General features: G+C 40.4%; 1 protein-coding gene across 1 annotated transcript in view; it reads right to left on the reverse strand.

Annotated features, from left to right (window-relative positions):
- Positions 1-15,881, reverse strand: part of LOC124805082 (nuclear cap-binding protein subunit 1) — a 174,774-nt gene that overhangs the window by 100,544 nt on the left and 58,349 nt on the right. The window lies entirely within an intron of this gene.

Consider the following 15,881-nt stretch of genomic DNA (forward strand, 5'->3'; position numbering starts at 1 on the left):
ATCGTGAGCTCTGTTGAAACTCAGTGCACAGAATTGTCTTTCAGCATTCTCTGCCAGTTGCTGGAATGATTTAAGTATGACCTCAGAGTCCGAATGACAGGCACCACTGTTCCATAAAAACACGGGAGAACTGCCGGATATCAGTAACGTCCTGCCACGATATTTCCGCGCAGAGTCTTCTGGCCATCTTCAGGTGAGTGCCACTTTAGTAGTACTGGCAAGTACGCGCTGAGCTCCGCTATTTAAAGCTGTACTGAGGTGACATTGCGCATGCGCTGCTCGGCGTGTGCGTTCATAACGGCTTTGTGCGCTGCGCCTCGCGCCCTCCAGTGTGAAAGGGTGGCACATAGGTATCAGGTCGATTTCCATCTTTATGCAGATAACTACGTCGATTACGAAGTTTCTCTATAACAGGATTCCAAGCAGAGTTTACCTGATAACCGTTATCTCGATTGATGAGAGTCTCATTGTCAGACAATCTTATTTCCACAGATTCATTGATAATCGAGCTCCAAAAGTTTGATGTATTGGCCAAAATTTTTGGGTCATCGTAATTCACGGAATGGTCTGTGGAAATACAATGTTTGGTGATTGCGGACTTGGTGGGTCGGAGAAGGCGAGTATGCTGTTGGTGTTCCACAATGTGTTCCTGCACAGTTTGTGTTGTTTGCCCTATATATGATTTGCCGCATTCAAATGGTTCAAATGGCTCTGAGCACTATGGGACTCAACTGCTGTGGTCATCAGTCCCCTAGAACTTAGAACTACTTAAACCTAACTAACCTTAGGACATCACACACATCCATGCCCGAGGCAGGATTCGAACCTGCGACCGTAGCAGCAGCGCGGCTCCGGACTGGAGCACCTAGAACCGCACGGCCACCGCGGCCGGCGATTTGCCGCATTCACACGGAATTTTGTAAACACTTGGTTCACATCACACAGGCACAACTTCTTGTTCCAATGTAAGCCCCAATATGCAGTTGGTTGCACCCTGTTTCCTCAATGGGGGAATAGTCTTGTGGATGGATATGTGTGTGTGTGTGTGCGAGTGTATACCCGTCCTTTTTTCCCCCTAAGGTAAGTCTTTCCGCTCCCGGGATTGGAATGACTCCTTACCCTCTCCCTTAAAACCCACATCCTTTCGTCTTTCCCTCCCCTTCCCTCTTTCCTGATGAGGCAACTGTTGGTTGCGAAAGCTAGAATTTTGTGTGTATGTTTGTGTTTGTTTGTGTGTCTATCGACCTGCCAGCGCTTTCGTTCGGTAAGTCACCTCATCTTTGTTTTTATATATATTTTTTCCCACGTGGAATGTTTCCCTCTATTATATTGATATCATCTTTGTTTTTAGATATATGCAAGAATAATTTTGTTTATATGATCTTTTTTTAACTGGTGCTAGCATAAAATTCTTTGGAGTTGATTGTCAGGTATGTTATGGAAAAGACATGTTGTGTAAATTCAATAAATGTCAAAGTATTGCACAATTTTATCAACCATGACCAAACATTTATTGTGTATGATACATAAATGGAGCCAGAAGCAACATTAAAACATGAAGATTACTGAAGCTGATGGCGTTTTCTTAATTTGTTTTTATTAATTTCATGAAATCCATAATATAAAATTTCTGTAGAGCTGCAGCTTTAAACCTGGAGATGCTAAATATGCATTTCCTACTTCTACAAGATCTTCAAGAACAAGGCTAAGTACATTGTGCCCTGCATACAGGAATTGTAGATCTGAACTCACACTAGGCGTGAAAGCACACGCAAATTCCAATAAAATTTCACAGTTGTGACTTCCTCTTGAAATCTTGGTGATTGGTTGGTTGGTTTGGGGAAGGAGACCAGACAGCGGGGTCATCGGTCTCATCGGATTAGGGAAGGATGGGGAAGGAAGTCGGCCGTGCCCTTTCAGAGGAACCATCCCAGCATTTGCCTGGAGTGATTTAGGGAAATTACTGAAAACCTAAATCAGGATGGCCAGACGCGGGATTGAACCGTCGTCCTTCCGAATGCGAGTCCAGTGTCTAACCACTGCGCCACCTCGCTCGGTAAATCTTGGTGAATTTCGCATGTTCTAGACAAATGACATAAGTCCAACACTACAGATTCCTTTCTTCATGGCACAATTTTTCTAGGCAAAACTTGACTTGGCTGTCCAAAATCAACATGATTTTTACATAAGGACGTATTATAAAGGCCATTATAAGTGTTTAAATGCAGTTTATATATTAAACAGATATCAGCTACTTTAATATATCACCACTTCTGTGAATGATCACATTCTATAATAATGCAATTGAACATTCCTGTTTCTGATAGCCAAAGTTTCAGTAGTTTATCACCGACAGGAATAACTCAACAGTTTCCGTCCCTGTCCTATCATCTCCTCCCTATTCACATACCTTCACCCTCTTTGTGTGCTGCCCTCTGCCAGCACACCTCACTGTACTTCCTCTTTCCCGATCTTCTCTTTTACTGCTACCCATCATCATCTCCCTGCCCAAGAGTCCCCTGACATTGCATCTGGTGGCAGTCTTGTCATGTCTCCTTCTAGTCCCTGCATGCTCTGTCACACAGTGCTGTTCTCTCTCCCTACCCATGCCCTGCTATCCATTCCCCTTCTCCACCCCCTCCAGATTGTTGCTTCTGTACAATGCGACAGTAGCATTCCAGTCTGAGTTGCTGGAGATGATGGTTATGTGCGCGTGAGATGTGCATGCTTGAGTGAATGAATGTGTGTGTGTGCGTGTTTTCTTTTCTGAAGAAAACTTTGTCTGAAAGCTAAATGTGTAACAATTTTCTCACTGTGCCTGTCTGCAATTCAACATGTTATCTCTACAGTGAGTAGCAGCCTATCTTTTTCCTTACATTGCTGATATTCCAACAAGGAGGTGTCATTGTTTAAATACTGTATTCGACATTTATCAAATACAGGTTCTATTCATTGAATGCCGACTTACATAAAAAAAGTATTGTCCAGCAATCTTTGGATGAGACTGGGTTCACTATTTAACGTAAAAAATGTAACAGAAATGAAATCACTCACCTTACTGAATCGCAAGTCTGTGATAAAATCTACTCATTGAAAGAATACTGTGCAGAGTGCATTGAATTGAAAGAGGCCTACACTGAAAAATAAGTACATTTCTTTTCATTTCCACTGCAAGAACTATCGAGCAGGAGAAAGAAATCAGAAAGGAATCTGAAATTTTGATGTAGCTTCCAGTTGGTTGTAGTGAGCATATTAGAAAAGCACTGGGAACATGGCACAGTGTACTCCCAATTACAAAGTTTGCAGATTATTCATGGAAAACAAGGACATACGAGTCAAGTACATAGGGACTGGCAGCATGGGTCTATGTCCAAATAATCGGGAGTATACTTTATTTGGAAAAACTGGTACTCACAAGTAGAAATCTCCATGGGTCAGATCAAATTTTTTATAACCACCTAGATGGTGGTGTAGGGTCGCTGGGATCACATCCTACAGCCATTCAAACTTGTGTGCCCTCATTTGTGAATAATTGACAAATTACAATTTCAGGTGACCCACTACAGCCTTGAAAACAGCAACTACTTCAGAGTTGTATCAAGCCTCGTGGTTAAGTTGTTTGGTTGTGGTGCTGGAAGTTGTGGGTTCAAAACCCAATGGGGACAACGTTTCCTTATTCAATTACTTTGTCTAAACATAATTCATTTCCATTTCTAATCACCTGACTTCATTTTAATCATCGACTTCATTTGGAATCTTTGCGTATGTAATTTTAATTACACTATGTGATCAAAAGTATATGGACATTGGGCTGAAAATGACTTACAAGTTCATGGCACCCTCCATCAGTAATGCTGGAATTCAATATGATGTTGGTCCACACTTAGCCTTGATGACGGCTTCCACTCTAGCAGGCATACGTTCAATCAGGTGCTGTAAGGCTTCTTGGGGAATGGCAGCTCTATCTTCACAGACTGCTGCACTGAGGAGAGGTATTGATGTCGGTTGGTGAGGCCTGGCATGAAATCGGCATTCCAAAACATCCCAAAGGTGTTCTATAGGATTCATATCAGGACTCTGGGCAGGGCAGTCCATTACAGGGATGTTACTGGCATGTAACCACTCTGCCACAGGCTGTGCATTATGAACAGGTGCTCGATTATGTTAAAAGATGCAATTGTCATCACCGAATCGCTCTTCAACAATGGAAAGCAAGAAGGTGCTTAAAACATCAATGTAGGCCTGTGCTGTGATAGAGCCACACAAAAAAACATTGGGTGCAAGCCCCCTCCATTAAAAACATGATCACACCACAACACCACCACCTCCGAATTTTACTGTTGTCACTACACATGTTGGCAGATGATGTTCACCAGGCATTCGCAATACCCACACCCTGCCATCGGATCGCCACATTGTGTACCGTGATTTGTCACTCCACACAAAGCATTTCCGCTGTTCAATTGTCCAATGCTCACGCTCCTTACACCAAGCGAGGCATCGTTTGGCATTTACTAGCGTGATGTGTGGTTTATGAGCAGCCGCTTGACCATGAAACCCAAATTTTCTTACCTCCCGCCCAACTGTCATAGTACTTGCAGTAGATCCTGATGCAGTTTGGAATTCCTGTGTGATGGTCTGGATAGATGTCTGCCTATTACACATTAAGACCCTCTTTAACTGTCAGCAGTCTCTGTCAGTCAAAAGATGAGGTCGGCCTGTATGCCTTTGTGCTGTATGTGTCCCTTCACATTTGCCTTCACTATCACATTGGAAACAGTGGACATAGGGATGTTTAGGAGTGTGGGCATCTTGTGTACAGACGTATGGCAGAAGTGACACCCTATCACCTGACCACATTCGAAGTCTGTGAGTTCTGTGGAGCACTCTATTCTGCTCTCTCGCAATGTCTAATGACTACCGTATTTACTCGAATCTAGGCCGCACTTTTTTTCCAGTTTTTGTAATCCAAAAAACCGCTTGCGGCTTAGAATCGAGTGCAAAGCAAGTGGAAGTTCTGAAAAATGTTGGTAGGTGCTGCCACAGCTAACTTCTGCTGTCGAATATATGTAGCGCTACACAGGCATGCTTTCTAGGCACAAAGATAAATCCTGGCGCCAAAACCTCTGCGTCAGTAAATAAATTTAAAAAAAAAAAGGTGGAAGAGAATTTCAATGTACTACGAAAATCTGACTGGCAAGACTGTTTGGAATGTTTGTCAATATGGCCAACTCTACATTCTGAATTTTTTCCTACCTGTGAGAAGAGATGGTTGCTAATAGGAACCTGATGAAATGTGAATCACATGCAGTATTCTCTTCACCATAAGAATAATAAGAATATAAACATTTTGCCATGTATTCTTTCGTGTTTGCTGCTGTTTCATTTAAATCCTGTCTGCCTAATAAATTACGAAACTAGAGTGAGACAACAGCAAACGCGGAAGAATATACGTATCGTGTCATGTTTATATTCGTATTATTCTTATGCCTAATAGTGATACAGTCAGAAATGAAGCACGGCAACTGGCTAGATTTTTAAATCTAAGATGACTCTAATTACTGTGCAGAATTTGATGTACTAAAGAAGTGGCCGCAAAGATTTTCAAATGGAGAAAAATTTTCGCCTAACTCTCATTCAGAACATCTTCTATCATATGCAGTCTATTATTTGGTTCTTGTTGATCATTATCAAAGAAAGCACCAGTGTAAGTAACAACAAATAGCAGTCTCTTGCCATTGTTTCGCTAATGAGACGATTCCTCTCTTTTTTTAAAAAATTGTAAGCGGCGTTAGTGCGCACAAAAGCAAGCCGTGCCACGAGCAGCGACAGGCCGTAAACATGCACTATCAGAATGCGACAAACAATGCATGATACAGTACAGTAATGCATTTTCAGCTTAGAGCGATGTAAACACCTATAACAAAGAAAACGGCACTTATCAGATCAAAGCAAAATAAGCAATTGATTCAAACCAGACAAAGCATATGAAAAAGGAAGGGTACCCGTATAAATACAGACGGAGTGCCTGATGCATAGCAATGGCTACCTGGTAAAGCTTAACTGCTAAGCTTACGACTTGAACCAAACTACTGTAGCTGTATCGTCATTCATTCAACCTAAATTGTGTCTCATACTACAATGGACCAACTTTGTTTCGATTTGGAGGTGCGGCCTAAAACTTTTCTCTCCCCTTGAATTTCGAGTCTCAAATTTCAGGTGTGGCTTAGATTGGGGAATTTTTTGTTTCCTTTATTTCGAGTCTCATTTTTCAGGTGCGGCTTAGATTTGAGTAAATACAGTACTGTGATCACTGATATGGAGTACCTGGCAGTAGGTGGCAGCACAACGCACCTAATACGAAAGACGTATGTTTTTGGGGGTGTCCGAATACTTTTGATTATACAGTGTATTTTCTTTTCCCTATTATAATATTTAAACACTTGAAAATAATGCTCTATCAGTTAAAAACAAAAGGTGAAATAATCTATTTATAGTGGATATGCAATAGCATCAAAAATTTATTTTTTGTAGCAACATATACTGTTGTCAGACACTTAAAACAGAAATTCCTCTCACAACATAAACAAAATAATGCAGATGAAGATTTAAATGAAATAGATTTAGAAATAAAATAAAATTCAAGCTAAATGAGTAACAGAAATAATACTGCAATAACATGGCCAAAAATGTAAAATAATAAAATGAAGAAACTAAATCAAAGTAAATACATAAAAATAATTAAAATCACATGGGAAAAGATTTCAAATGAAGAAAAGAATAATATTAAGAGAAAATGAGAGCAAATACAGTTAATATGATGATTGAAATGATGCAGCAAACTTAAAAATAAATAAATAAATAAATTAACTGAATTTAAAGACACGGAATCCAACAGTATTCGAATACAAAACCTTGAGCACAGCAGCAAAATAACTAAATATTGTTTTGAAGTATTTGGTATTTTCAAGGCTCTAGTAGGTCACAAGTATATATAGTTGTAGATGAAGATTTGGATCACGACTTCGTATACTAAACAGGAGAGTGGAATTCAAAAGAACTAGAGAAAATGCAACTCTGAAAGATAAAAGAATGACACAAAATCCCAGTTTCCAATGCACTAAGAATTGGGCTACATCAGTAGGAGAGGAAAGGAATTAATGAAGCAATTACAGCAGGTAAGACCATTGTAAGCACAGTACAGGCAAAGCTAAGAAAGGAACAGGGCAGTATGAGTAGAGTAGAGTAGAGTAGAGTAGAGTAGAGTAGAGTACAGTAGAGTACAGTACAGTACAGTACAGTACAGTGCAGCACAGCACAGCACAGCACAGATGCAAATAAGGAATCTACACTCCTGGAAATTGAAATAAGAACACCGTGAATTCATTGTCCCAGGAAGGGGAAACTTTATTGACACATTCCTGGGGTCAGATACATCACATGATCACACTGACAGAACCACAGGCACATAGACACAGGCAACAGAGCATGCACAATGTCGGCACTAGTACAGTGTATATCCACCTTTCGCAGCAATGCAGGCTGCTATTCTCCCATGGAGACGATCGTAGAGATGCTGGATGTAGTCCTGTGGAACGGCTTGCCATGCAATTTCCACCTGGCGCCTCAGTTGGACCAGCGTTCGTGCTGGACGTGCAGACCGCGTGAGACGACGCTTCATCCAGTCCCAAACATGCTCAATGGGGGACAGATCCGGAGATCTTGCTGGCCAGGGTAGTTGACTTACACCTTCTAGAGCACGTTGGGTGGCACGGGATACATGCGGACGTGCATTGTCCTGTTGGAACAGCAAGTTCCCTTGCTAGTCTAGGAATGGTAGAACGATGGGTTCGATGACGGTTTGGATGTACCGTGCACTATTCAGTGTCCCCTTGACGATCACCAGTGGTGTACGGCCAGTGTAGGAGATCGCTCCCCACACCATGGTGCCGGGTGTTGGCCCTGTGTGCCTCGGTCGTATGCAGTCCTTATTGTGGCGCTCACCTGCACGGCGCCAAACACGCATACGACCATCATTGGCACCAAGTCAGAAGCGACTCTCATCGCTGAAGACGACACGTCTCCATTCGTCCCTCCATTCACGCCTGTCGCGACACCACTGGAGGCGGGCTGCACGATGTTGGGGCGTGAGCGGAAGACGGCCTAACGGTGTGCGGGACCGTAGCCCAGCTTCATGGAGACGGTTGCGAATGGTCCTCGCCGATACCCCAGGAGCAACAGTGTCCCTAATTTGCTGGGAAGTGGCGGTGCGGTCCCCTACGGCACTGCGTAGGATCCTACGGTCTTGGCGTGCATCCGTGCGTCGCTGCGGTCCGGTCCCAGTTCGACGGGCACGTGCACCTTCCGCCGACCACTGGCGACAACATCGATGTACTGTGGAGACCTCACGCCCCACGTGTTGAGCAATTCGGCGGTACGTCCACCCGGCCTTCCGCATGCCCACTATACGCCCTCGCTCAAAGTCCGTCAACTGCACATACGGTTCACGTCCACGCTGTCGTGGCATGCTACCAGTGTTAAAGACTGCGATGGAGCTCCGTATGCCACGGCAAACTGGCTGACACTGACGGCGGCGGTGCACAAATGCTGCGCAGCTAGCGCCATTCGACGGCCAACACCGCGGTTCCTGGTGCGTCCGCTGTGCCATGCGTGTGATCATTGCTTGTACAGCCCTCTCGCAGTGTCCGGAGCAAGTATGGTGGGTCTGACACACCGGTGTCAATGTGTTCTTTTTTCCATTTCCAGGAGTGTATAATATATGCAAAACTAAGTGGGAGTAATTAAAAAAATTAAAAAGTGACAAGTTATTGTTAAAAACTGGTGCTAAGACAAATTGCATTTTGTCATTAATGTTGGTTAAGCTTTGTGTTATAGCAATAATGAAAGACAATTTTAGAACAGGAATTAAAATGCAAGAGGGACAGGTACCAATGCTCCAATGCTAGAATAGATAAATGGCACGGGCCTTTGGACTGAAGAGAGAATAGTAGGTTGCTAAACGTCAAAATTGGGAAAGTCATTGTGGCAGAAGGGAAGGAATTCTGCTGTGTAGGAAGCAAATTTACTTTACCAGATGAGTGCAGCAGATGACTCTGCTATATGGCCTTTTGAGTGCTATCACATCATTTTTCCAATTTGACTACCTGTGTTGAGACATTTGTGACCCGTTTCAAATGATGGTAAATATTCCTGTCATTCAGAATTTTGTCATAGCCGAAACAAAAAGTTATTTGAACATTCAAAAATTTGGACTATGAAGTTTCACTGTAGATAAATGATTGCACTGAAAACTAGAAACATTTGTTGAAACTACCCTCAATAGTATGAGCTACATCTTTCCTGTGTTTTGGTATTATTCCAGAAACTCGTGACAAAAATAATGTAAATCTTTTGAGTCATTTCAATTGTTTGTTTTCACTCTTTGCTTCCTTCCGTAATACAAAATGTTTTACTTCTATATGTATTTCAATCTTAATTCAAGAATAGAATAAATCTTTCAATCGGTAAGTGAAAATTTTTGGATTACTCATCATGGATTGCTATTTGACGTGGAACTGATTATAATGTATGACTGCTTGTGAGGAATGTTATGGCTTACTTAAGTGTGTTTTGTGGCCAAAACCATATCATTAGGTGGCAAACTGCTGAATGAAATAATAATGACCATCTGCGATATCACTATAACACAGAGGCATTCATTTAGAACAACAATAATAATTTTCAAGTTTCAATTTTTCATTTCATTCGACTTGGTGGGCAGTTTTATATATTACATAAATTATGTTCAGGCACTTGGTTCTACAGCCAACTCAACTGTCATCTGGAAGACTAAGTAACTATTTCACCCACACATGAATCTTAATAACTTTCATTATTACTATGTTTACAACTTAACATATATGTTCCATTCTTGCAAGTATGTAGAATATAAATTGTAAAGACACATTTAAAAACTATATCCATGTCTGAAGCAGTACTGATGATGGTAGCCCCAAACCACAGAGGTAGTTTCATTAATGATTTGTTCCTTACACTATAGAAAAGCAAATGCTTACTCACATCAGATGGGCAGACAATTTAAGATTGAAGTAGAAATATGCATATTAACTGTGTGACATACTGATACGGTCAGTGCCACTTTATTAGCAGAATGAAGCTCTCACTGAAGGCTGAAATTTTACTGAAGCAATTGAAGCAGTGGCATTTGATGAATTTTTGTTGCATTTCTATGTTTTACAACATATCTTGACAAGTTGTGGATTTAGGTACCATTTGTATGAAACATTTTTTTATTCTTGTTGACATGTTCATATAATTTGCATAAGCTTCATTAATGAACTAGTTTAGTAACTACTGGGAACAACAAAGAATTACTTATTCATTCATCCATTCTGCATTACAGAAATGGATGACACACGAGCCTAGGTACAGTTGGCCAAAAAACTCAAGCTGGTCCAAAGAGTTAAAAAATTGTAACTGTGGAAAATAGTTCAAGATACAAATGTTCAAAAATAATCTGTAGCAATCTTTCATCACAAACCTATTTACTCCCTCTTTCAGTTAGCTACATAGTAACCACACTGAATACATTGTTGGAAAACAGAAGAAATAAAGCAGGAATAACTACCCTTGGAAAAAGAAGTTTGGTAAAGCCCCACAATCACTGGCAATCATGTCTGCAAAAAGCACAGCTTTAAGGAAGAGCAATAGACTGTCAGTGTGTTATCTAAATAACATAGGAAGAAGAATGACTATGAAAAGAAAGGCACACAGTATATGATGACAGAAGAAAGGCACACAGTGTATGATGACAGATTTGAAAAAGGGTCTACAGATCTGCAAAGTGTCACTGCAGATTGCTTTGTAATTACTACTTCTAGTGTTCAAGGTATGCTGAAAGATTTAAAATCTATTGGCATCAGGTCTCAATGGCAAAACAATTAGTAAAAGTTGGTAAATCTCATTCATAAAGACATGAAAATGACCAAAGCTATATACTGCGTAGAACAGCTCATTTTGAAGATTCCATCTTTTTTGGGAGTGCATACAGGTTGTTATTATTAGGTCTTGTACCTTATTCTTGGCTGACAGCCTTTCATCCATTCACAAGGTAAGTTCTTACAATGCAATCTACCACTTCTGTACATATTAGTTTGATGAAAGGAAGATGGGTGTCCTTTCAAGACACTGTCCATTCCGTTCAACTGCTCTTCCAGGTCCTTTGCTGTCTCTGACAGTATTACAATGTCATCAGTGAACCTCAATGTTTATATTTCTTCTCCATGGATTTTAATACCTACTCCAAATTTTTCTTTTGTTTCCTTTACTGCTTGCTCAATGTACAGATTGAATAACATCGGTGATAGGCTACAGCCCTGTCTCACTCCCTTCCCAACCACTGCTTCCCTTTCATGCCCCTCGACTCTTATAACTGCATTCTGGTTTCTGTACAAATTGTCAATAGCCTTTCGCTCCCTGTATTTTACCCCTGCCACCTTCAGAATTTGAAAGAGAGTATTCCAGTCAATATTGTCAAAAGATTTCTCTCTGTCTACGAATACCAGAAACGTAGGATTGCCTTTCCTTAACCTATTTTCTAAGATAAGTCGTAGGGTCAGTATTGCCTCATATGTTCCAACATTTCTACGGAATCCAACCTGATCTTCCCCGAGGTTGGCTTCTACCAGTTTTTCCAGTCGTCTCTAAAGAACTTGTGTTAGTATCTTGCAGCTGTGACTTTTTAAACTGATAGTTCGGTAATTTTCACATTTGTCAACACCTGCTTTCTTTGGGTTTGGAATTATTATATTCTTCTTGAAGTCTGAGGGTATTTCGCCTGTCTCATACATCTTGCTCACCAGATGGTAGACTTTTGTCAGGGCAAACTCTCCCAAGGCTGTCAGTAATTCTAATGGAATGTTGTCTACTCCCGGAGCCTTGTTTCGACTTAGGACTTTCAGTGCTCTGTCAAACTCTTCACGCAGTAACATATCTCCCATTTCATCTTTATCTATATCCTCTTCCATTTCCATAATATTGTCCTCAAGTACATCACTCTTGTATAGACCCCCTATATACTCCTTCCAGCTTTCTGATTTCCCTTCTTTGCTTAGAACTGGGTTTCCAGCCGAGCTCTTGATATTCATACAAGTGATTCTCTTTTCTCCAAAGGTCTCTTTGATTTTCCTGTAGGCAGTATCTATCTTGCCCCTAGTGAGATATGCCTCTACATCCTTACATTTGTCCTCTAGCCGTCCCTGCTTAGTCATTTTGCACTTCCTGTTGATCTCATTTTTGAGACGTTTGTATTCCTTTTTGCCTGCTTCATTTTCTGAGTTTTTATATTTTCTCCTTTCATCAATTAAATTCAATATATCTTCTGTTACCCAAGGATTTCTACTAGCGCTCGTCTTTTTACCTACTTGATCCCCTGCTGCCTTCACTATTTCATCTCTCAAAGCTACCCATTCTTCTTCTACTGTATTTCTTTCCCCCAGTCCTGTCAATAATTCCCTAATGCTCTCCATGTAACTCTCCACAACCTGTGGTTCTTTCGGTTTATCCAGGTCCCATCTTCTTAAATTCCCACCTTTTTGCAGTTTCTTCAGTTTTATAATCTACAATTCATAACCAATAGATTGTGGTCAGAGTCCACATCTGCCCCTGGAAATGTCTTACAATTTAAAACCTGGTTCCTAAATCTCTGTCTTACCATTATATAATCTATTTGAAACCTTCCAGTGCCTCCAGGTCTCTTCCACATATACAACCTTCTTTCATGATTCTTGAAGCAAGTGTTAGCTATGATTAAGTTATGCTCTGTGCAAAATTCTACCAGACGGCTCCCTCTTTCATTTCTTATCTCCAATACATATTCACGTACTATGTTTCCTGCTCTCCCCTTCCCTACTCTCGAATTCCAGTCGCCCATGACTATTAAATTTTCGTCTCCCTTCACTATCTGAATAATTTCTTTTATCTCATCACACATTCCATCTATCTCTTCGTCATCTGCAGAGCTAGTTGGCATATAAACTTGTACTACTGTAGTAGGCGTGGGCTTCGTGTCTATCTTTGCCACAATAATGCATTCACTATGCTGTTTGTAGTGGTTTACCTGCACTCCTATTTTTTTTATTCATTATTAAACCTACTACTGCATTACCCCTATTTGATTTTGTATTTATAACCCTGTATTCACCTGATCAGAAGTCTTTTTCCTCCTGCGACTGAACTTCACTAATTTCTGCTATATCTAACTTTAACCTATCCATTTCCCTTTTTAAATTTTCTAACCTACCTGCCCGATTAAGGGATCTGACATTCCATGCTCCGATCTGTAGAATGTCAGTTTTCTTTCTAATTCAAGAATAATGAATAAGAATAAAGTGGATGTAATCTCCCATTCACCGGCCAAGATAGCAGCTCTTCAGAGAGCTGTGAAGGATGATCTGCTTTTACAAAAGACAGGTATATACGAAATTCCTTGTGAGTGTGGTAAACAGTACATACAAAAAACAACATGCAATGTAAAAGAACGGTGCATTGAACACCAGTGTTACACTGGTCCACTACAGCCCAACAGATCTGTAGTGGCTGAAAATTGTATCTCCATTGGCCATTCCATGGATAATGGGAAAGTTATGATACCAGCCACAGCCCTACTTCTCCTATGATTCAGCTGTCAAGGAAGCTGTGGAAATACAATTAGTAGACAACCTGCTCAACTGAGACATGTGTCTCTGGCTCAACAAATCATAGTAACCCATCATTTCATGTCTGCACTCTAGAGGAAATACTCTTCTAGGTCTTCACTGCCTGGCATTCCAATATATGCCATGCATAATAATCGACCAAATACTTTGTAAGCACTGTGTATTTGCTGACTCTGGATTAGCTTTGTTTTACTCTGGGAGGTGTAAACTGTTCTCTACGATTGATGCTATTGTTAGAGTCTGTGCAGGATATGGTGGGCAATGTGCAGCGACCAAAGTGCTGGGCAAGTTCATTTTTGTTTGTTTGGAAGGGGAGGCCAACCACCGCTTTCGGCCAGTCGGAGACGTGCTGAGGCGACAGAATCGAAACGCACACTCTACAATCTTTCTCAAATGATTTTACAGAAATGTGGTAAAATTTTCAGTTTTGAGGTACTTTTAGCTTTATATGTTAGCTTTGCGATGGCATGTCTTTCATTTTGTTAATGGTTATAATGATATTTGCACTGAAGTACGACACTAAGTGAAATTTGAAAAAGTTTGCAATAAAAAATAGGAGTCGCTATGATTTTGCATTTGGCATCTATTATAATATAATATATTGCTGCATATGAAATTCAGCTAACATATTGAATTTTTCTTTAGACTTGGGTGGAGGCTATATCTGTCACCAGCCCCAAGAAAATTTATCTGACATAGCACACTCATTTGCGATCACGCCCACCAGCAATTAAGCCAGAATGAAATATCCGCATCACTCCTCATAATTCATAAACGGTTTGCGATATCAAAATGAGATTTTGGCAAATGATAGCACACACAGAGGAGACTATTCTTCCATGTAGTTATTACGTGAAACTTCATTATCTAACGTTATTCCACTAACTACAGTCTTCTTAGGTGAAAGAATGTTATTTTTAAAGCCATCAACAGCCAGTGAAACAAGAAATCCTGTAGGTATTGGAACAACATAAGTGAAGACATTACATGTTTATTTTTGCACCAAGGATGTGGTTATTCATAAGATATCTTACTTTCCCTCAATTCCTCACTTAATAAAAGTAATGAACCACTGTTCCTTGTGTCTACACAACATGTTAGTGAGAATATATTGTGCAAATTCCACTGTATTTTGGCAAAAGAAGCAAATTTTAACATGGCTACAAGGCAAATGTAGGTTTACTCAAAATTTGCCATTCACGATGTTTCTTTGTAAGTTACAAAAGGTTAATCCACCAGGTGAAAATAAATCACTATTTTTGTTGCTTCTTCAGTGGAATTCCTTTTAGATGCTAACCAAAGCAGTGATGACAGTAGATCTTTTTGAATGGTCACCATGCAGATGTGGGTGTGCAGGTGCTCCACTTAATACGGGCATACGCTTCAGTTTAGAATGACACTTCCCCTCCAGCACTCGGCATTTCCCCTACAGTGCCTGCTCGGACCCCCTAATACTACCACTCTCCCCACATGTGCTGTGCCCTGCCAACTGCGCTTGTAGATAAGCATTATTTTGCATGCAATCTACCAACAATGTTACCCTTGATGCATGCACATTTACTCCACAGTGTAAAGTGCTTTATAAATCTTGCAAGTAACTCAACTGAAAGGTTGTCAGCCAAAATATCGGTACAAGATGTAATAATATTCTGGGTGCATTCCCAAAAAATGATTGAATGATTGGATTCTCCAGAAATACATTTTGGAGATGTTTGTAGAGTGCTGGAAGGGAGAGATACTATGCTGCAGTCACAAATAATGTGATATTTTGTAAATTTCCCTACTGAAAAGTCTACCAAAACAGAACAAAAAATTCACAAGGTATAGTCTATCACGATATTTAAGGATGCTACAAATGTGATGGCAATGACTTTCTGTACCAGATTCTTAGCATTAATGCTGAAAAATAAAACACTTTTGACTCAGTAGAAACATTTTTCAATAAATCTTGTACAGATCATTATATGAACAAACTTATAGTAATTATGATTTGGAAAGGATGTATATTTTATATGCAGATTTCCTGAAAAGAGAAGAAATGGTAAATACTTCCTAAGTGTTACAAAAGCCATTCATATGAAATGTAAATTGCCATAAAACAAAGCTTTCATCCTCCCACATCCCAAATGATAATATAACCCCCCC

Source organism: Schistocerca piceifrons, chromosome 7, assembly GCF_021461385.2.
Source record: "Schistocerca piceifrons isolate TAMUIC-IGC-003096 chromosome 7, iqSchPice1.1, whole genome shotgun sequence".
Lineage (NCBI taxonomy): Eukaryota > Metazoa > Arthropoda > Insecta > Orthoptera > Acrididae > Schistocerca > Schistocerca piceifrons.